Genomic DNA, 24629 nt, shown 5'->3' with positions numbered 1-24629 from the left:
CATCAGAAATTAACAATTATAATTGAATACCGAAAATGAAAAGAGAAAATGTTCGAATAAATAATAAAAATCTAAATAAAAAAAAAATAATAGGCGTATTGGAGTAAGAAAGACACGAAAGTGAGGAACGAATTCGTGAGCTCGGGGACGGAGGGCTACCTTGGATCAATCGTAGCCTTCCGTGTTCCCTTAGCCCCTTGATTCCCTTTTGAAGCCTCTGGTAGTACACGGGAGCTAGACGAGGCTGCACTCCTCCTCAGTATTCCTCTGTACTCTCAAAACTCTATACCATACTCCATACTACATTTAGCCTTTACGTAGGATAGGATCACCTCCCCTTGTTGAGCCTTCGTTCGACCCTTTCCCCCGGGCCGTCGCTGGCCCCTCGCCGTTCTTGGCTGCACCGGCGTGTACGCGTTGTCACGCAGGCCCAGAGCCGTTGTCCAGACTACTCAGACAGAGGAGTAGAGACTCGTTCTGATAGAAAAAGAGAGAACACTTTTCACCTTCTCTGCTTTGCTCTCCACCACCACCACCACCACCACCACCGTTACCACCACACCAGCTATCCTTCCTTCTCCATCGTCTATTTCTTCCCCTCATTTATTCTATATATACTATACATATTTCTTTTTATACTTTTTCACGTTTTATCTCTGCCTTCGTATTTTGCTGATATCAATCTATAAATCACGAATCATCTACGAGACAATTTCCTGAAAAATAATTTTAAAATATACTTTCTTTTTTTTACATTTGATTTGATAAAAATTTCAACATGTTTAATTTAATGATATTAGAATATATACACTGAAAAAAAAAAATTAAGTTGATTTGAGCGATAAATTCTTGAACCAAGAAAATTATTTTAAAGAGTTTCATCTGTCTTGATTTAAGTAGTAAAATTCTCTTGAACTTATAAATTTTTCTTTTGTATGAACTTAAGCGTATATTATAATCAAATAAAGTGTCATAATTTTGATGTGATAATTTTAAATTAAATTATAAAATTCCATAAACGAAATCAGATTTATCTATAGTGTAGCGTTTAGCGTTTAACGCATAAAGAGTAGCGAGAGTAAATAAAATAATAATTACTCAAGCTAATGAAAGTCGTGACTGTTTACAAAACATTTTTAAAAACAATTATTAAATGTCGTTAGATGAATAAGCGAAAAAAAAATATTAATGACTGGTATAAAGTAAATAAATGGTGTTTTATTAAGTTAACGGGTCTTATCGCGAAGATTGATGCTTGGAGAGGAAGAAAAGTAGATTATAAAAAAATAAAAAAGAGTGGTCTGGTCGTCTTGAGTTAAGCGAAAAAAGGGGTATCCTTATTTTGTCCATGGCGGAACCCCTGTGGTGAGTACAGCGTCGTCAGGCTGGGTTAGTTTATGGGGATCAGGGTTTACGTAGACTCGTTGAGATCTCACGATCTAACCCCACCTAACCTCCGTCCTAGCCTTTCCTAGCTGTAGCCTAGCCTAGAGCCGTGTAGGAGAAGTGCACTACTCCACTACTATACGCTGCACGGACGTCTGCCTCGTATTGATCCTCAGCTCAGCTACTGGCTACCTTCACCCACTAATAACTCTTGTCAGCTTCCAAAAGACTCGACTCCAAGTCCCGTGTTTCGCGTGTGTGGTTTTCAGTTCTCTATCAATGATACCTGCGTATCACCGATATTACTTTTCCCTTTTTATTTTTCAATTACAGAAAAAACCTTTTAACCATTTGATCTGAACCTCAGACATCGTAATAAATGAGAAAAGTAATATTTTTTTTATATTTACCAGTACTAATAATTACAGTTTCATAATTTACTTTATTTTAAATTAAAACCAGTTAAATTACTATATTAAAACAGAAACTTTTATTTATTAAATTTATTAAATGTCAAAACAAAAACATTCAACTGAGCTAAAAAACACTTTCGTTTTTGTGCTGCAAGTTAAAATTTAAAGTTATTTAGATCTTACTCTTTGAGTCTCTTTCTTAAGCACCTGTGTAATGTAATCTAGACTTACAGGAGTTAGGCCAGCGTCAACTTCGTTTCCAATAACTGTCACCCACCTAAAACTTACTCCTGCGACGTTTACTCTAATAAATTATGATTTTCACTCATGAATGAATTCTAAAATTTAAATTATATAATTATCATTTCATTTCTTACACACAAACTGACTCTCGCTACGCAATCATGAAAGTATTGTTTTTTTATTTTTAATCCTTCAAATGAATAATTCTGATTTAATATTTCCATATTTTACATCCGTGATCGAAAGTATTGAAGCTGAAGCATTTGTAGACAGAAGAAAGCATAAATGAGTTAGGAATTAAATTTTGACATTGTTTTTTTTTTTATAATTAATTATAATTCAAATTTCTCCTGAGACATTATACAGTAAAAGCGCGCTAGATTATCAGAGGCAGCACACTAAGGCTGAGAAAATTTTTCTCTGTGACAAGCGACGCAATGCTCCGAGATTCTGTACTTTTAGGAAGAGCGATATTATTGCAGAGGAGTCATAGATCTTGGATCTTGAATATCCTTCACGTCAAATATGGTAAATAAATATTAAATAAAAGCTTGCTTTCTGTATGATATTGCAAAATGTGTGTCTACTAGTGATAAATAAATCTCAAGTTTCTTTATGCCTGACTATGCGATTTTTCAGCGACTCTGTATATTTAACTGACATCCTAAAACTCTTTTTTTGACTAACAATAACTAGTAGTAAACTAAATTATTACAACAAATTTAATTGATTAAAATAAATTGTAGTCAGACTTTTCAAAAGGAAAAATTTCAGTCAAAATTATGACATAAAATTTTGTCAAGAAATTAAATAATAATACCATCTGTCCATTTTATCGTTTTAAGTATTCAACAAACGCATTCAATTGAATGGAAAATCGTACTTGGATGTAAACTTTTAGAAACTAAAACAAATGAAATTAACCATAATCAGATGATGATTTGCGTATTAGCAAATAAAGAAAACAGTTGAAAGAAATAAGTGGTTTATAGTATCAAAGGGCAAACAAACAGGTAGCTACTTTTTAGCTTAAAGCTTTTAACGAGCGAATAAATCTAAAGTCTAAAGAAGTGAACATTTAAACTTTTCTCCTTCATCTCCTTTAACAAAAAAAAAAAAAAAAAAAAAAAAACTACTCGCCCTCTCTCAAGTTTTACTTAGATTCATTCATACTTTTCTTACTTTTTAAATTTTTTTATCTGAAGAATATGAATAATTTTTCTTCCTGCCATAATCTTTAATAAATCTTTATTTTTTTTTTTTTAGAATTAACAAATCATATTGACGTTAAAATTATAATAAAATAATATTTAAATGGCGTAACGAACATAAAGTTTAAATTTTTTAAATTAATTTATAGTTATCAAATTAAAAACATTTAAATTTTATTACACTCAATTAATCAATCTTTGAGATTTAAATTTATGTTCAACTGATTATGGTTAATTTAATTTATCCAATATCATTGCATATAAATCGATCAACAACTTTATCAACTCGATTTAATTTTAATTATCACTCATTGAAATTTTCGATAATTTATAATAAATAATTTAACTTCTTATTATTATCCAATGATTCCGCAAAGCATCGAATACTGTTGAACAAATATTTAATTGCTCAACATTCCAAGAATTGACTGAATTCCGGTTTTTTATTATCAATAATGCTTATTATTAAATTTAATTGTCAATAAATAAAACTGCAATCAGTTGGCATAATTTAACAATAGGCGAAAGGAGACACGCTACACGAAAAGTGAGTAAAGAAAAACAACTAAAAAAATATCATATTAATACAAAAGCGTGGTTGTATCAAGTAAGAATCCAATTATTAAATACATAATAATAGAATATCCGCTGCGATGACAAAATGTTGAGACATTAGCAATGTTTTACTAGGAAAAGTAACCCGAACTGCGTATCAGAATTTTCCATATCAGCGTTTATTTATGTATAAGAAAGTAATGCTACATTTGCATCCATCTCGTGCTCGTGCGTATAAAAAAATAAGAACATACTTTTCTGGAGTAAAAACACTCAAGAATATGCTACCGTAAAAATAAGTTGATTCGGTATTACCAAAGGCATCAGTGTACTAAAATAAAGGTTCTTTTATCTTTATTTATTGTTAAAATATTAAAAGCATAAGTTACGGTTTCTACAAGCCTACGTATAATGTCTATACCATACGTGTATTTACGCTTATGGTAGATTTAAAAAATATATTGGAACATTTGACCTGAAGGTAAAACCAGGTTGTTAAACTTTTTACTATTAAAATAATTATGATGGTACCATCAGCAGGCATGCAAACTTAACTTCTCTTTAATGTAATAACTTCCTCTTTTCTTGTTATTACCTAGAATCGAAGAGGTTTATTGGAAATAGTTTGATGAAAAAGTCACTTATTATTAATTGAAATTTTTTATTAAATAAATTGATAATTAATATATTTAAAAAATATCAAGAAAATTTATTTTTTCCATGAAATAAATAAGCAGTAAATTTATTTTGTTTTCAATAAAGTATTTATTATTTTTATAAATGAATACTTTAAATTTAAATAAAAATAGTCAATTTAATTTATGCGATTAGTTACAAATAAATGTTAATGGAAACTTTCAATCAATTATATTTTAACATTTCATGATATATAATTTGAATATTTAAAAACACTTTAATATTTTAAACACAAAAGCTAAAAGTCGCTGATTGACGGAGTTATTGATGATTGCTCTGGTAGTTAGATAAATAGCATAATTAATATTTACGAGTAACTTCAAATATACATAAAATATGTATGGATAATTTTAGCGAATGTATGTGTACAGTTGAAGTAATAATCAATGTTACATTTTATTCCTACTTATTAGAGTGTCATAAAAGAGTTGTTAAGGATGCTTCCTTTTCTTGTGTATATAAATACATTTTACACCACTGTAGTATGAGTATACGAGTTACTTGATGTCTGACTATTAAACCAAACAGGGTATAGTAACTTCTTGAGAGTACGCCCAAAAAAACTTATTACCACCTAAGAGAAATAGTCCTGTAATTACGAACGAAATCTCTGAACAGAAACGTCAAAGGATTCTTTGCTTCTGCTTCTGAAGCCGATATTTCCCGGGCTCAGTCTCAGTGTTACATTTTGCGCTCGGAAATTACTTATACTTTTATTTTTTCATTTTTCTTCACTCTGTTTTATTCGCTGTGAAGAAAAAATATTGATGAGGATAAAAAATTATTGGTGCGAGAGGAATTATAGTTTAAAGAAATAATAACGATATTTATTACGGCTTCTATGTAACAATATAATGGTTTCATTATAACAAAAGGCTCGTTTTGCTGAGCAACGTTCAAACCGACGGTAATTTTTTATTTTCTGAAGTAACTTTTGTTTTACTATTAATTGTACTGAAGATTGTAAAAAAATTGATGTTTTTAACAGTTTTTTATTAATCGTTTTGTATTTTTTTTTATTCAATGGATAATATGAAGTTTTTACTTTATGTTTTAAGTAACTTGTAAAAAAAAAATATCATCGATCCTGACCTTCTTTAGCAAACGTTCTTTGAGGTTATCATCAGAGAGTACTTATACTTATGTTAGTAGTTTATATAAAATAATAAAACAAAAAAAAAATTCACTTTAAGTTCAGTTGAAGTTTTTTCAAATTACGAGTCCATTAGCTCCAAAAATGATTCCATTTGTACGAAATTTTTTTTCTGGATGTAAACTCTCAAAATATTATACATGTTGAATAAGCTACTCAACGATAAATGGCAGTATAGAATAAAATTACAATAAATTATTTTCAATTATTGTCAAGAGGTTAACAGTTTCCATAATTAAATTGTCAACGTTTGAGTGATAAAACATCTCAAGATTAATTCTACCGTTACTTTATTACCCGTTTAAGTAATTGATGAGTTTTAATTATAGTTTATTATTTAAGTGTGAGCTTTAATGCATTAAGAGGGCTGAAAATACAGGAAATTATTTCAAAGCCTTTACTGGTAGTGATGATGGAGAAGAAAACATTTATCTTCACTGTATGAAACCTTTAGCTCGAGGAGTGTATTATATATCCAGTTGAATGACAAGATACGATACAGAGTGAGGAAAATATATATAATCCATGTGTGTAGAGATGTTCAGATACTTTTGTATATTTCATGTGTGTACCAGTAGTACTCTTAAGTATTACTTAAGTAACAACCGTTCGTTATAATATGACCAAGCTCTCCCAGTATCCAGCTCGGCTACTATATACATATATAATAATATATAACACACAACATATAACGTGTTTGAGTATTACTGGCGGGCTTGTAATATAGTATTCGTAGTTTCGTGCGTGTGCCTATGTTGCGTGGCCGCGAATAGATAATAGAGACTCGCCGGACGCTACTACAGGTTACGTTTGCCATAACCGCGATCCTAGATATCATGAATTTATTTAAACAAATTCTAAATAATCATTGTAACATGAATATCTATCAATTAAAAAAATTATTCAAAGATAAAAAAATAAAAAGCAATTTTTTTTTATTATTCTATTGCAAAGGATATAATGGGCATATCAAAGTAAAGATTGACGTGGATAAGGTTTTGGCGGAGCAAACTTTATGAAGAAAAGTAACCAAGTTAGCGTTGATGCTCGCGTGTTTAGTTTGATGAAGGTATCGAGTGGTAGAATCCGCTGATGGATAACACAGAGCCCAGACGGAGGATCAAGGATCTTATATTAGGTTCTGCGTGCGTGGCCGAAGGATGTGACCGTTAAGACAGTATGAAACTAGCTTAGAGTGCAGCAAATATATGAGTATGAGTATGAGATTATAGGAGCGAAGAAGAGTGTGATGGCATAGTCGTCAGAGAATTTCTTTGCTACGTATACACACATTGGGAAAAAGTATCTGGTCTTCTTGTTCCTTGTGTCCGAACACCAGGAGTAAAGAGCTAACGAGCGAGATCTTCGTGGGAACTTGCGTACTTTGTGAAGACCAAGACACGCGAGGACGGAAGCTGAATCTAAGATGCTTCCTACTCACATTACATTTTTTAATTTCATTTTTATTTAAAATTTTATTTTTTTTTTTTATAGTTTATTTTTTAGTTACGTGGAAAAATGTTAGGTTTTCAACTGTAAAGACATTTTTGGTCGATTTTTAAAGAAAAAATTTATTTAAATCTTAGTCTATAAAACATGTGAAATTATTTATTATTCTATTGTCATTTTCCATAAATATTTTTTTACAGTGTAACTACGGTGCGACGACCCCAGCGAACTCGTCGTTGTCATCGTCAAGTAAAGAGTGTCGGTGTACTGCTCTGGCAAACAGTAAAGAAGAGAATAGAAGAGAAGAGAAGAGAAGAGAAGAGAATGACTAGATAGTAGAGTAAAATAGAGAAGAGAGTTGACGCGGATCTGTTATACAGGTCTTTTTTTTTTCGTCGATCAGACGAGCTTTGATTCACGGCTCGCCGAGGCCGCGTTGTGTACACACGAGACTCGTTACGGATAAGCGAATATAATATCGATCGAGTCTACTGTGATTCGCCATGTGGAGGAGCCCCAACTCTAACTATACCCAGCTCTCATAGCCAAAGCAAATAAGAAGAGACTATAAAATAAATAATAATAATCATAATAGTTAAATATATAGATATATTTAATGAAAAATGACTAGGAGAAGAACAAGTATGGAGGAATACACGAGGACAAGACCAGCTCGGGGTTCTGCAGTCCAACTTGTATCGGTAAGTCTTTCTTGCGTATCTTTAATATACACACTGCTTGCTAATAATTTAAAAAAAAATTTTTTTTTGTTGTAAATAATTTTTAAATCGATCCATGGGTTGACGTAAAAAATAGGCGAATTAAATTCAGTATAAAAAGTAGTCTATACCCTATCTCCGCTCTCTCCCTCTCTTGAAAGCTTAATTTATGTGCATTAATGTTCACAGAAGACTCACGTCGTACTCGGTTGCATAGTGGGTATATATATATATATATATATATATATATATATATATATATATATATATATATATAGGCATATAATATTAGAGAGTTAGTTTATGCCTGAAAATAATAGTAAAGTATAAAGTAACGATCGATATTTTTTTTCTATATTCTTTATCGACAAATGTCGTGCGTCAAGCCAATTTCTAGGAAATTATCACGTGTACCTGGTTGCTCGGGATAGGATGCACGCACATACAACGAGACCTTCTTTACTTGCACCAATTTACTTGCCTGTGCCAAAGTTTCGCCATTAATTCTTGAATGTACCTCGGCTATTTGATTACTCAAGTACTTTTTTATTCATTTTCAGTGCATACAGTTTACTCTAAACAATGCAATATTTTATTTCTATTTTATACTGAGACAAATTTATTAGATGATCATTGAATTATATTTTTATTTTAATAAAAATTAAGTTTTATTAGTATTTAAATTTCTTATCGGGTTTTAAAATTTTATGATTTAATTTTCATACTCCCATTAAATTCTTGAAAAATTTTCCAGTGTTTTAGTTGGCGTTTGATTTCAAAATTAATAAGCAATAAAATAATAACATTAACAACGCTAATAAAAAAAAACCTGACAAGTTATTATTGGAGGCTAAATATTTACAGTAGCGTGACTTTCAACGTAAAATCATTTCTCATGTCTTGAGGTTAGTCAGCATGCCTGATGATCGCGCCCCTACTTATATACGCACTCAACCCTTACATGACTTTACGCGTTTGCCGTGGCATTCCCATCAGCAGCTTATAAGAGGTTATATTAATCGTCCTACAACTTGATTATTTGCAAATAGCTCCGCTTTATCACAGTTTACAGAAACAGTATAAATTTGAATAAATTTTAAAATCTGATAAAAAAAAAAATTTGTTAAATATAATACATATTAATTGATGATTTTTAAATTTAAATCCAAATTGAAATTATAATTTATTAATTTATTGTCAATGACTTACTATTTATCGAGGCATATAATATCCTTTGATGATAAAAAAATACATACATTTATATTTATAAATAATAGAACAATTTGTCATGACAAGACTGTCTCCGGGGTCGTGGAGTGTTTAAAAAATGGATATACACGCGCGACACGTAATGCTTTGCGTTTTGTCGTATATATTATACAATTATGCGGTTATTCCTGGAATTTTGCGTGTGATGTTAAATCTATACATATAATATAAAATTTACCTAATAAATATACGAAGAAAAATGTTGACAATTATACAATTGTTGGTACAATTAAATATGAAATGAAATAGAGGCAATTTAAAGTGAGAAAATATGTTTTTTATGGTATATGTATATAAATTAAAGCTTCCTACTCGCAACATGGTGGTATCTCTTGTAGGCCGATATTTATCTCTCGACTCGTCAGGCATCGTTACATTACGCAAGACCGTTACGAAATAAATATGCGTGATTGCTAATTGCTTACTGATCTTACGCGACGAATCCTTAGATTTTAATCAGCTAATACGTCCGCCGGATGTTGTCACAAATTATTATTATTTATTTTGGATTTTTTAATTTAATTATAGTTATTAGTTCCTCAATTATCACACACTTAATTGCGTTATCTATATATGCTTTAAAATAATGAATATTTATATTTGAGCATATTTAAAATTTTATTAATACAAACATAATTACAAAATTTAATACACTAAATTAATACGGATAATTTATTGCTTTTAAAAATTAATAAATGTAATTTAATTATTTTTAAATTATTATTCATCTTGCTAAATTGTTTGGTGCGAAATATATATTAACAAATATTACTTACATACGATGAATAAAATAAGCAAACAAAGGTATAGAATAAAACGATTCTCATTCATTATTTTTATAAATATTACAAAGTCAATTCGGAGAATTCTGTTGTAAGGACGGCAGTCTCATATATTTATTTATTTATCGTCAATGTACATATATTGAGGTAACATTTGCACTTTGATAAATGTCGAACACGCATGCATCGACTGTCACGGAATAGAAATAGAAAGAAATGTGAGTACTTGTGCACTCAACAACAAAATTATTACCATTCTATTTTTTATTCATATTAAATTTATATTAATAATTATCAAAACAATGATATCAATCAATAGAGAGTGTGATAACATAATTATAATAATAATAAAAGTAGTCTTAAATGTTTTATTATGTCAAAATAGTGTCCAGGTGTTTTGTTTGGAATTTTAGGGTCTAGAGTCTCATGTTGACACTTTGAAAGTTAATCAAGCGATACAGTTTACGGTAAAGTTAAGTGTGTTTACACTTGGGCGGGCACTTTTGATATCTATCTACTTTCGTCTACTATATTTCCGAACATCACAAGACCTGCCGCGTACCGCAGTTCTCTCTGGAAGCTAATGGTTAGTCCACTTAAAACCTGATAGTATCTTTGCAACCGCGTGCGTGACAAAAATTTAAGTTTAAATTTAGCACACTCACGCATGCAATTTCCTCATTTTTTTCCAGTTTTATTATTTTTGTACTTAAAATTAATTTTTAGGCGTTTTTTTCCTTCGCAAGCAACTTTCTTCACTACTTTTTTTCTTTCTAAATTCGAGATAACGTTTGAAAAAAATTTTTTTCTTCTCTTTAAAATATTATTTTAATACCAGTATTGCTATTAAATAAAATATTGATTAGCGTCTAAAATATTGAAGGTATTAAAGCCAATGTAGTCGTATTTATGTCAATTGAAATAGTTATTCCAACGAATAGTTATCCATAAAGCAGTGTAGAATAATTGAAGTTGATTAAAAAGCCATAATCCAATATATCGACAGTTATACTTCTTCGACAATAGTATCAAATGATTAATCATTTTAAATTATAAATCCCGAGCCGACAATTATAGAACTACACAGCAGATTCTCCAATCAATTAATTAATTCTCTTAATTAATTAAATTTTTTATTTTGTTATTATTACTATTATTATCATCGTCGCTAAAAGTTTACCGCCGGTCTGACCTAACATAAATAATAAATCCACTATTCATTTTCTCATCTCCGGATGCAGCAACAGAAAAAACAGGTTATCTCTTGAATCCCGAAATAAAGCAACACTCCACAAACGTTTAAATAATTAAAGCATGAATCAAATAAAATACAACAGAAAATGCTACGAACTATTTAAAGTGACATTTTAAAAAATTTCCCACGTGACGTTAAATTTTCTATCAAGCTTGTTTGGACTTTTTGAGCCCAAAAAAGACTTTAATTTTTCTTTCTTCACATACTTATGGTATTTCAGTTACATACATATAAATATATGAACGCATACATTAGTACTTGTACTTGTACACCTCAACCTCTACATCTGAAATTATTACGCCACCAACAATTTTCTCTAACCCGGACAATCAACAACTGCACGCTCCTACCATTTAGTTTAACAACACCGCGCACTGCGTACCATTATACCCTCTATACACATATATAATAACCGAGAGTAGAAATAGCAGCATCAGCATAAGCATCAGCAAGAGTACCATAGACCATGTAGATATAGACATGGAAGCTGAAAAGTTAACAGTGAATACTCTGTAGTTAGATATGTATGGGTATCGTCAAAATAACGGTCGAAGGAATGGAGCTGGTTAGAATAGAAAATCTAATATATCTATACTGTTGTCTACAGAATTAAACTACCTTTGCTCTCAGATTGGTAATGTACTGGCACGGCACAATACCCAATATCAGTAGCATATAATATCCCGGTATGTAACTTGGTGCTTACAATTACGACGCCCCGTCGCACGATCAGTAAACATATAATGCTATTCTATTGCTAGACACTCGACCCAAGACCCAAGGGAATTCTCTTTTCGTCTCTTCTCACACACTTATGCACACATGCTGTAAAAAAAACTTGACTACTGATCGGCTATTTTCTATTTAAAAGGTTTTCAAATATGTTATTACGTCAATTACATTTTACCTTAAATAATTACATAAAATTTAATAAATTAAAAATTACATGGTCAATATAAATTATCCAATGAACCCAAATTTAAATTAATAATCAGTCAGTAATTATTTTTTCATCTTTAAAATAAAATCAATTAATTTTTTATTCATCCGATGTAAAGATAAAGAGAAGTAAAATTTTTCAGAGGAATTTTTCAAGACATGCACGCAAAATTTAAAGTTATAGTTTATAAAAATATTTATTTAACTTGTAGTGTGCGAGTGTGTGTAATTATTAAAGTTTTATTACTTTTTAAACTCGGCAAATTTTAGACCCTGAGGGCGTAAGATCTTGTAGCTGATGCACGCACTCGAAATTCTTTAATAGGCATATAATTCTGTGGAAAAGTATATCTATATATGTTTGTATGTGTGTGTAGGTAAATATTTTATAGAGGTAAAAATAAATTAAAAAAAAGTTGGAGGAGACTGTAAAATGTTTTAGGAAACAGGTGCTAGGTATTGCATGTATAGAGGAAACAAGAAAGATTGCAGAGGTTTCTTTAATCTGAGTGAGATCGAGTCGAGTCAAGTGTGTAGTGCAGTTCCGAATATATTTACGAGTGCGCGACTCGTTACGTAAAAAAAGGATCTTTGGAGCGATATAAGGCTAGTTGGTTGTTTAGTAGAGTAGTAAAGGCATCGAGGCGTTTGGATTTACACGACGGACTTTCTGATTTTACGACTCTCTACTCGTATTCGACCCTTTTTCTTCTTCTCTGTGCGTAACCTCCGGCGTCATTATTTTTTCGGGGGTTTATTTTTTTAGCTCTACTCGCAGAAGAGTTATACGACTGACGCTCTCAGACAAACATCACGCTCACGCATTAGACGCGTTCAATTTCACATGAATGTTGTTACCTTCCGGAGAAAAAACAGCGATGATTATTTTAAATTGCTTTATTATTTAATTGCCATCAATTTTGTCTAATAATATCTTTTTTTAACTCTTCAAAGTTTTCAGAAATTGAAAATTTATAGATTATAAAAATAGCTGTCATAAATGTATACTGAAAAACAATTTTTTTGAATCAAAGCAAAAAATTTTTAAATAAAAAAAAATTTACTTATAAACTAAGAAGAATTTCTCAGTTTAAAAATTTTTAACTTAATTCAAGATGATGAAGCTCTTTAAAATTATTTTTTTGGTTTAAGAATTTTTCTCTTGAATCAAGTTAATTTTTTTTTTCAGTGCACATAATTTTTAAAATTTTTTCTGAAGGCTTTGAGAGTGAATAAATCCGTCAAAGAGTTAATCAACAAACTCATCTACTTCAGTATAAACTTTAAGCTTCTGAATACCAAAATAACAAAATCGTGGTCGGCAGGAGTTTGTCCGGTAACATTTACTTTTGAGTGTAATTCATCGTTATAGCAAAACTGTTGGTTCTGTAAAATAAACTCACAAGTACCGAAACTGTAGGTAGAGCGACGGGCATTTAACTTTATCCAGGTACGTAAGCCACGCTGAGTTTTTCAGCCCCGGTAAAGCTGCCCAGGTATAGTGGGTGTCCAGTAGTCACGCAATATCACCACACTCTTCCATATAATATAAGTTGTCCATTTATTTCATTTTCTCACTTTGACTTAGCGATATATCCTCACTCTTGCTCCAAACCATCATTATCTCCCGGAATGAGTAGAGGATTCGCGCACAGCTAACAGAAAATCCCTCGAAGTTATTATTATTATTATTATTATTATTATTATTATTATTATTATTATTATTATTATTATTATTATTATTATTATTATTATTATTATTATTATTATTATTATTATTATTGAGCCTCTCAGTCCTCTAGCCTTTCGTATACTGTTAGATAGGGTTGAAATAACCTGAGATTGTATAGTGTAATCATTACCTAACTTTAGTCTTTTCAAAAATTAATTTTTTTTCAAATATTTTCTATTCTTAAGATTTTTATTATTGGAGCAAAAAAGTTTAGTCTAAAAATATTAAAAAAGTTTTTAATTTTCTGTAAAATAATTTAAAGTGTCACGTCGACCAAATACATTACAAAACAACAAAGTGTGAAGTTGTATACGAAAAAATGTTTTTACGTTCTTCAGAATGTTATTTTTAATTTAGCCTTTTTCTATCCGATCCTAAAAGGGTTACATGAGCGCGAGCGTGAGTGTGCAAGAGAGTCCGCGATGAAGCCGAGGAAAAACTTATGTTATTAAGTCGCCACAAAAGTCTTGTTGTTTCGCTTGGTGTCCTCTGTTTTTATATTTTCTTTATATCATCTACTCTTTAACTTAAATTCCACCATCTCATTCTTCACTCCCAGGCTCACTACACTCTGTTAGGGTATACATGTATATATTTATTACTATTATATACCTTTCTCAGCATTTACACAAGCTTTTATATACAACTATACCACCGGCTACCAGTATTCCCGGTGTTCTTCTCTTACCAGATTAGTTCATTATCCGGTACGCCGGCGTGTCTTAACTTTTTACTTGACCATGGAAATAGATTTGTTGTAAGATCGGCTGCTGTTGCGTTCTTGCGTATAAGGTACATAACTCCCGATTACTGCTTTATACACGTTATATTATGCTTCCAACTAAAAAATTAATTGACGTTTTAAAAAAATATTTTCTCACGTTTAAACTCTTCTCCGTTTAATTTTACATGTTTTATTTGTAATATAAAAAATTACAACTCGATTTTACATAGTAATTTTTTTCTTTATAAATTTTCTTACTAATCTAAACGAAAACTATTAACATTAACGAGGATCTTCGTTCTTTATCTTTTAATTGTAATTATCAATTATCACATGACACTTCTACCGTAGAAATAAAAAAAGAAACGGAACATCAATAAACTTTATAGTATAGTATAAAGTGAAATGTATTTTTTGACCTTGATGTCAAAATTAATGCGACATTAACTGAGCTCTTACAATGATGCTTGTATGTAATAGCTCAATTAAACCGCAACAAGTTACTACTGCATCGCTTAAAAATATCGGAATATGTTCTACACGTGTAATTTATACTAGAATTTATTTATATGTACGTCAGTGACTCGACATGGAGTTATTAAACGACCATATCCTACACAATAACAATTATTACCTACTAAAACTTTCTATACTTTTTTCATATATTTTACTTTGTACTATAAGTTTTGCAGAGTTGATGAGTAAAACTGCGTCGTATACTTACATATGTTTTTATTTTTCATCTAGTTATTATATTTGACATTTACATGCCTATACTTTTTCTACGAATCAATTCAACTCAAAGTCAAGTGATATTTTCATCAGCTATTTTTTTTTTTTTTAACTAATAATTAGCAGATGAATTTAAATGAAAAAATTTTAATATATTTTGGAGGATTCAAATCTTTGAAAGCAATCACGACGATGTTTTTTCATTTTTTTTTTTTTTTTGTAGAAAGAAATGAATAAGCAAATTTTACAGATTCGATGATTGAGGTATGATCTATTTTTATTCGTCAACGGGATGAAAAATGTTTGAAATTAATGGACGGGAGTTTTGATAAACCATCGAGTTGATGGCTCGTAAACGCGGCCACCACAACGCTAATTGCCGGTGTAAAAAACCCAAGCGCTAATACTGTCCGTGCGGTATATGCATGGAGGTATATTTTAAAGCATTGCTCTTTTGCTTGTTTATGTTGTGTGTGTGTATTCATCTCGAGAATAACTGCGGGGGAGAGCGATTCAGCTAAATTACACACTTTACATGTTCAAGTTATTGCAGTTTAATACATAATATATTTTTAATTTTTAATTACTTTTTTTTTTATTAATTTGAATTTGAAAGGCTGTTTCAAAGTTAACACGAAGCAATCAATTTTTTGAGTTGTAGGAAAATTTTCAAAAGTTTTAAATTTTTTAGTGTTCAATGAACCATTATTATATTATATGTTCAATTCGATGAACTATTGTAAAGTGTGTATTTTCTTAGAAAATATTTGGACTAGTTGTTAGGGTATGAAAAACTCCAATACAGTGCAAGCAAGAGTTGAAATTGCTTCTTTAAAAATCGCTGGCTTGAAGTCCTAATTCTTGTGACTAAAGGACCTTCTGGTAGACTGATTTTATCATTAAAATCCATTAAAAATTGTGAATTTTTATTATTCAGATCGTTTGAAAAGAAATTGGTCGCGATGAATAAAAAATTTTCATAATAATTGGCTTTTTATTGAAAAAAAAAGTCAAACCTTCATTAGCAAAAATTATTAGATTAAATTATAAACTATTAAATGTTAGAAACGCGTTATTCTGATATTTAAGGTTTATTAACAATAAGGAGACCTACAATGTATATGCGTCAAGGGTTTACAATAACGTATGTATATTGGGACAATAGAATCAGTGTAAGTCGAAGTGTGTGAATTGGGGGTCTCCTCGGAAGTGAAGCCATCCTCCTTTGTCGCTGGGGTCCTAGAGCTACCCCAAGGGTGGGGGTAAGTACAAGGCCCGCCTGTACCTCTCATCCTTCACTATCGGTCCTTCAGACTAGAGGGTGGACCCTCTGGTCACCCCTCTGTAGTGGAAGGGGGATGACGTCACTTTCATAAATAATTTTTTTTTTTTTTTTTCATATAATAGTCCACCAATATCAGGATAAAAGATTATAAATTATTCAAGTATACATTTTTAATTTTTCTAATTAACAATATTCTGTTGAATAAATTTTTTAATATATTGCAGAGTAATATTGGGTTGATAAATTCAAATTATTTTATAACTTCTAACATTTATATTTACGACTCATTTTAATTATTAAAATTCAAAGTTATTTTATCGTAACTAATATTTCATTAAATAAACATGAGAATCAGTTTAACAGTCCATTTATTGATCGGGTTGCCCTAAATAGATGGTAACAGTTACCTAACAGTTGAAAAATTATATTTTCTTGTGACAAAACATTTACTGAAAAATATACACCCACGTACTATAGTACACCACTCATGTCTTTAAATATAAAAAAATACTTAAATCTTACACCAAAATATCCGTTGCAATTAGTCGGTTGACGACAAAGTGATCCAGCAAAATTTTTACGATTTTACAGGAGCTCTAGGTCGGGAGAATATCTGCAAAATGAGTAACGCGTTTTAGGTCGTGATATACTGCCGTTCGAGTGCCAAATGATGTCGCGTCGTAGCGACCCAAAAATGGCGTAGTTCGAAACACCCGTACCGATTAATAACCTAAATATACGTGCTTTTACATTGACACAACACTACTCGATCGAACATTTTTATTTCTTCAAAGTCCACATGGATACAAATTTATCCGTGAGTCTTTTTAAGTGCACATATGCATAAGAAGTTTGTCTTTCTGTAAATTGAATTAAAATTAAACACTCGCTCGAAATAAAGAAAAAAAAAACAAGGAGAATAATATTATAAAAAACAGAAATGGAAAACGTTATCTGGTATAAAATCATTAAAAATATATATTATAAGTTAAGTAACTAATGGAGTAAGTAAATATTTCTGCACACACTCATTAACAAGATAACGTTAACTCTAAACTCGAGTGAGATAGTGGCTCTGCGATATCATACAAATGCATCATTCGGGTCTAGATCCTCGTACGCTTATAAGTATCTCGAATCTCGAAATCTCTAGATATATCACTGAGTTTGTCTGATTAATTTGAGGTGGTTAGGCAAGCACATAATGCGGACGAGAGGAGTAAGAGAGAGCCCAATACAAAATACAAGTAAAGAGCAAGAACCAAGAGCCAAGATGAGAGTAACATGAGGGTAATGTTTGAATGTTACCACTCGTTCGACAAGCCAAACGTGTTTAGTTATATATGTTGTGTGTGAGAATAAGCCGACATATCTCGCGCCTCTTTTAGCACTCTTTCTCTCTCCCTCTCTCTATTTTACATTACATTGAATTACATTACATTACACTATATTATATACACTCTTTCCATGTCTCTGGAGGTAAGGTGCCTTATTCTTTTTCCTTGTCCTCGGTTCCCTGATGTTTATACCATTCGCTTGTATATCTCAGTACATAACGCATTAACATATAAGCTTGCTTCTCTTGGTTATGTGTACATAACGCCTGTACATCTTTTAAACCCACGCCGCACGTGCTTGGTATTACCGTCGGACCCTTGCTTTTCATTTTATTTATTACTTTTTTTTACTTATTTTTTACTATTAATCTTTAATCTACCGTGTTTCTGGGTGTAAATAGATATATTTTGCATTATCATTTTAAAATATTTAAGAATCAATTGTTTTTTTTTTTTTCTAATGTTTTAATCAAAATTTATTAATCTTACTTCTGATAATAATTATTCAATATGGTGTTTAAGTTGAAAGTATGATTTATTGGAACAATAACTAATTTAAATTGAATGAATAAATTTTTGAAAGCAAAATTTAACCATTATATTAATTGTATAAAATTAAATAATATTGTTTAGCTGTTCGGCGTTAATTTTCAGCTTATTCATAGTTAAATGCCATCTAGAGTCAAAATTAAAAAAAAAAAAAGAAAAATGATGAACAAATGGATTGTAAATTAAAATTTGGATTTTTCAGGAGGAGGGAGTAAAAGTAGGTTGTTGATAACTTAATTATTGATTATTATAAAAAATAATCATGAGTGAAAGAATTTTTGATGTTTTGTAAATTTATTTTTAGGTTTTTTAAATCTATTTAAGAAATTTCTTAAGTTTTGAAAATTTAACTTTAAAAAGTTTTCTCATGTTGTAAAATATTTGGTGGCCCTGAAAAGGGCCATTTGGTATTTTAAAAAATAAATTTACTTCATCCAGAGGCGAGGACGTCTTCTCATCTCCATATGAGTACAGCGAACTCGATAAACGAATGGTCTCCAAAAACAAAGTTGGCACTTCAATATTCTCCGAAGGTGCCTCTTCTTGTGTTCTTGACATGAAATTTTGTTGTAAAAAACCTTCGTGCAATACCCAAATTCACAGACGTAAACCACTGGTTTTCGAAATAGGACCTCCATCGAGATCCACTCAATCAGAAGATTCAGGTTGTTGTCTTCAATCGCTGATGACAATCCTGAAGAACCTTCTGACTGGTTTATTTCTTCTTCTTTCCCAATGCCCTTGCTTGGATTTAGGAGTTCTTCATCGAAATCCATAATTACTTCGGCAGCCTCGGGTAGTGGCGTCGGTAGAAGATCCAAAATTCTTGCAAATTCGTCAGTGTTCATCTTGGAGTTGTAGTTTCGACTAGATCGCACGTAGTGTTGAAAGTGTTGAAAGATATGGTCTGTTCACTATGGTAGATTTGTCGTAAATAATTTTAGGTAGCTAATGACCCTTATATATATGCTCACTATTCTCCAAACTTCGACCTTCCCCTTCCCCTTGTTTTTCAGATTGGTTCATTAGTGCTGACAACTGCTTTTCAGTGATTAGACCTTAGGGGCACAACTAAGTACTTAGTTATACCTGCAAGATTTTGGTAGTACTGCAAGACTTGATGGTGTCGCCAAGGACTGAGATATAAGGAAACATGGGTTAAATACCCTTATAATTCCTGAGGTGTTCAAATTTTACAATAATAGAAAAGTTCTTTAGCCTTTCAATTATTCAATATATTTTTTCTTTTTGTATTCGAATAACAAAAAATTGTTATTCGAATACAAAGTAAATAAGCGTAGTATTTTCAAAATTCTCAGCTTATTATCTTTCATCGCAAAGTTCATTTGTGTTTGTAATAGCGATGCATAGAAGTTTAAAGAAAAATATATAATTTTATTGCAACAAAATTTCACGATGAGACAGAAAAAAAATAGTTTAAAAAAAAGCACCCGAATAAGTATTGAAAATTTTAAATATATAGTGTTTTATCAAGATTCTATAAGATTTGGCGCTTAGAGAGCTCGAAATGACTCGAAAATTATATTTTAAAGCTCGAAGAGCTTAAATACGTAAGAAGTAAAATTTTAAGTGCTTATATATGGAATAAGTAGGAAGTTGCAGGGATCGGCTTCAGGGTCAACCGTTTTCCAGATTTTTTTTTTAATTAGAAAAACTGTGAAAAGTAATCCCACGTTTTAAAAAATTTGCGGCCTTGAAAAAGGCCATTTGAGGTTTGAAAATTCAGACCAGAGGACCTTATTGGACACGGACTTTATTCGTCGAAGCCATAATTCAGTCTTCTTGATAATCTCAAGCTCTTTTAACTTTTCTTTTGGAGCTTGATTGTCCCGTGTCGCCAGGTATTTCCTAACTGCAGCCGACGTCATTCTGAATTGGTGATGGCGTAGAAAACGTTGATGCACGGAAAAAAAATGTTCTTAAATCAAATATATATTTTTGAAGAGCTCAATATTCTTGATTTGAGTAGAAAAATTCTTGATTTAAGAAAATTTTTCTTGATTTGAGGAAATTCTACTTAATTCAAGAATTTTTTGTCTTGATTTAAGACAATTACCCTGTTCAAAATTATATTCTTGGTTCAAGAATTTTTCTCTTGAATCAAGTTAATTTTTTTTTCTGTGCGTAAACCGAAAAATTGAAGTTTTTTTTTTTTTTTTTTTTTTAAATAAAATATATTTATTGATCCTTCATATTTACATATATTAATACAAACTCCGTACAATTCATATATTTTTAATTTAAATTCATTTATATTTCCTGGCCATTTTTTGGCTTTAGTATATATACTAAAGCTAATATATATATTAAAAAAATTTTTATTTTATTTCAATGATGATAGTTACAATAAAAATATGGTTTAGTTTCAGCATTTAGGAAAAAATTGTTTACTTAAAAACCTAATCAGATTGGTGTTAATTTGTTATTTACTTAGCCTACCTTAACAATTGAAAAATTGAAGTGGGGCAAATATTGGGTGGGGATATCTATCGCGGACCATGAAGAAAGACTTCCTAGAATTTTGTAGTCACGAGTTTACGGTGTCGATTCCGTCTTTCTGTACTTACTTTTAAGTTAATTATTTAGCTATACGTAGCTAAATGATTATCAAACAATATCATAAATTAAATAAATCAATAAATAAATATTCTAAATGATAAAACTTACTTTTTGATAATCATAATAGATGAGAGAAAAATATGTGCAATGCGTTAGTGTAAACCAATATAGCCAAGCTCGGAGAATTAAACTACATTTTTCAACGACGCCATCTAACATCACCATGTTCACACATACAAATATCGAATAATTAAATATCAATACTTACTAGGGACCTTTTTTTTTCAACTATTTTTTTTTCTGTCCCATCGTGAAATTTTGTTGCAAGGATTTCTTTCACTGATGATAAATTGATGATATTTTATAATAGTCAATAATTAAGTTATTAACAACCTATTATTACTCTCTTCTCCTGAAAAATCCAAATTTCAATTTACAATTCATTTATTCATCATTAATTTTTTTTTCTAATTTTGACTCTAGATGGCAGTAATCTATGAATTCATACTTATACATAATGATTTCAAAATAATTTATGAAAAATTTATAAAAAATTGACTTTATCATGACATTTGTATTTTTTTTAAATAATAAATAGTTTAGAAAATTTTGAGCATCACGATACAATGACATATTAAATTTCCGGTGCAAATTGAACTCTTCTTTCTACAAATAATTAAATAATTAACATGAAATTTTATGTTCTTACTACAAATTTTTGATTCATCATTGTGACCATTAACCGTAAATATCAAAATTTCTTGACATATTTTGATTTTGAATATAGCCTTATGATTAAACAACTTTAAATTCATATAAATATAATGTAGTAAAAAGCTGAAAGAAAGATAATGTTTGCAAATGTATATGAATTTTTTTGTCATGTAGTAACAAGCTGTTGTATATAAAACGCATCTTTTTGACACTTTATCTTTTACATCACGTTACTCTGAGGCTCACATTTTAGTGTAATTACTTGATTATGAACGGACACCTTATCACTCGTACGTTTCTTCCTACGCCGTTGATGTTCGTATGCTCGTGCACGCCCTCGTGAGTTTTCATTCTTCCGTTTATTTTCTCCTTTTCTCTTTGCTTATTTTTTAACTCGGAGTCCTTATCTTTTTTCACTCGTTGCGTCTCCCGGTGCAGACTGCAGTTACAAACATATTTTTCAACAACGAGCCGTGAATAAAACCAACTGGAACATTTTAGTTGGTTTCTGTAACGCGTTACCCGCTGATACATAAACCCGAGAATAAAATGAAAAAATTAAACAAAAAAAAAATTAATGCGTGCTCTAGATATTTCTTTCTAAATAAGACACGACACGTTTTTCGCTTATCCTAATGCTGATTTTTTTTTTTTTTTTTTTTTTTTCAATTAGTAACCTCATTGTCGCTAATGAAAATTTTAGTTTTGATTCATGATTTTAATCATTAATATTAATTTAAAATATAAATGAGTATGTATATAATATGAAAGATAAATACGTACATAAAATTCTCATTACTAGTTACATGTTTATTTTAATGTTTATAATAACCATATATGTCTACTGTACATGAGATTAAAGTAATCGTTAAAAATATGTGCACGCATCTTATAGACGTAAAAACTCACGGTCGAATCAACTGTAAGTAATTACCGTCCTTGCTCATTTTGTCGTTTTAGAGTTTAAACACACGGTTTTATAAAAACATACGAAGCAAATAACTGCTTGCAGTATAGAATTATACCGATCTAAAACGCATTTAACTTTTACAGAGCAATAATTTTATTTTATTTAAAAAATTGTAAATTTATAAAAAAATCTTCCAAGATCTTTTATTTCATTACTTTTTAATTAAAATTTATAAAAAAATATAATAATAAAATCTGTTGACCATAAATATATACAAATTTATTGAAAGAACAAACGAAATAAAAAAGTGTCAATAGACGAAAAATAAATTCAATGGACGAAAAAAATCAAAGGAATTTTATTTTCGATTGGAATTTTTCTTTGGTCCTTTCTGGTACCTCCAGCATTCTGGGATGGAAAAAATTTTACTCTTCAAACTGTCGGTAGGTAAAAAAATAAAAAAGTTGATAAATCCAGATAAAAAGGTATTTTCGATTGGAGCGTACGCGGCGGGAAAAAGGGTGAAGGGTGAAGACAAGGGTAGAAGGATGAAGATAAAGAGTGAGATGAGAGATGAAAGAAAGAAAGGAATAAAGAAGTGGGACATGGAAGTAGAAGGGTGACTGGGTAACCAGAATGTGGCTCGTCGTCGCTCACTGGGCGACGAAGGGAGAAGAACCGCAGACGACTAAGAGAAGAAAGAGAGGGTCGGAAGTTGCTAGGGTGCTCGCAGAATGCCGTTCGGGTAGGTCGGGGTGGCTCGTGGAATTCGGTCACCATTTTAATATCGATCCGTCAGTTGTAGGAAACTCCCGCATTTGCGAAGCTCACGCTACACTCCTTCACCTCGCACCCTCTACCAAAAAATAACGTCCTTGCGCAACATTTTTTTACTCACTCCTTTACTGACTCCTGGGTCAAGATCAAACGGATTAAATACCTTTGTTAACTTTTTTTTAATTTAACTTCTTTAATGTGGTCACGAACACTCTCATAGTAATTGAATTGTTATTTTTATCACTTTTTTTTGTTACTAATTTTTTTTTTCCAATTAAAGTCTTTCAATGTTACCAACTGTTGTATTTCTTTATTAAGGTGCCCTGTAACTTTTACAGTTGATTTATTTTCACTTGAGATTTTACTAATCTTTTAATTCACATGCTTTAAAAATGAATATTTTTTTAATTATTACAGTAAAAAAATATCTAAAATAAACGTTTATGCCTTTATAATTTCTGCTATGCACATGCTATTAAATAACACCCTAAATATCAAAGTAAATGATCCAATACTTTATTTACGTATCATAAATAACTTTCAATGTTTTAGTTTTGTTTTTTCGCTCACCGTACGCTGCCTATACTTATAATTACTACTGTGTATCTTATATGTCAGTAGCACTCATTGGAAGAAGAAAAAGATAATGATAAATAAAATGCGACAAATGGTGTAAATTATTAAATAATATAAAATCAATATGTAATAAACCCTCTGATTAGATATAAACTTTTATTACCATTACCTATATAACTTGAAATGTATTTTCCCTGTACGGACCTTCAATCAGTGTAAATTGTTATTACTGTCATGTGACATATTTTTCTTTAACGTCTAACAAAGTGACTAGTTACTTCACACAACGTTGAACATACATCTAAGTAAAAAACTTCAAAGACAAGAAGTTTTACGTCAGTCCTTTTATACTAATTACTTATTTTTGTTATTTATTATTTATATTAACTATAGCTAATAACGAAAGCTGTCTATTTACACCGTAACTAAAAATTGCCGGTAAACCTTTGTCCGTTTAACAATTGATTTTTTTTCTTTTAATATGTATCGCGTATTATCATTTTAATATATTAAAATGATAATAACAATTAATGAATATGAATTTAAAGCAGTTATGCTTCAGTTGAGGTATAGCTAAAGCTTAGGTCGTCGGGATAAGGGAAGCATAAGAGCTCAAAAACGTCTTAAGTGCAATTTTAAGTGC

General features: G+C 30.5%; 1 protein-coding gene across 4 annotated transcripts in view; it reads left to right on the top strand.

Annotated features, from left to right (window-relative positions):
• Positions 1-24629, top strand: part of Rassf (Ras association family member) — a 203694-nt gene that overhangs the window by 50215 nt on the left and 128850 nt on the right. For 3 of the 4 annotated variants that reach the window (XR_012479702.1, XR_012479701.1, XR_012479703.1), the window contains exon 8: positions 7307-7807. The gene's annotated coding sequence lies outside the window, so the exon portion shown is untranslated. Of the gene's footprint in view, positions 1-7306; positions 7808-23962; positions 24433-24629 lie in introns of those variants that run through there. The other variant, XR_012479704.1, reaches the window with a different exon arrangement.

Source organism: Cotesia typhae, unplaced genomic scaffold (genome assembly GCF_013202065.1).
Source record: "Cotesia typhae breed Kobodo isofemale line unplaced genomic scaffold, CoteBio_Ctyphae contig_48, whole genome shotgun sequence".
Classification (NCBI taxonomy): domain Eukaryota; kingdom Metazoa; phylum Arthropoda; class Insecta; order Hymenoptera; family Braconidae; genus Cotesia; species Cotesia typhae.
This window is presented reverse-complemented; position numbering and strand designations above follow the sequence as displayed.